Here is a 208-nt window from a genome sequence, read left to right on the forward strand (position 1 = left end):
GGGCTGCAATTAATTTAAGCATTTTCATTGATGAAGGCATACATACTTTTTATACCTTTCATGAGCATGAAATGGTATTATAACTTTGGTCCGATGTTTGTAAGTACCAGAACAAAAAGAGATAGACCCATTAAAATGTATACTTATATGATCAGAACGTCGAGCTGAGTTGATTTAGCCATGTCCGTCTGTCCGTCTGTCCGTCTGT

This window comes from Rhagoletis zephyria, unplaced genomic scaffold (assembly GCF_001687245.7).
Source record: "Rhagoletis zephyria isolate East Lansing unplaced genomic scaffold, Rhagoletis_zephyria_1.1 Rzeph_scaffold_03298, whole genome shotgun sequence".
NCBI classification, from domain to species: domain Eukaryota; kingdom Metazoa; phylum Arthropoda; class Insecta; order Diptera; family Tephritidae; genus Rhagoletis; species Rhagoletis zephyria.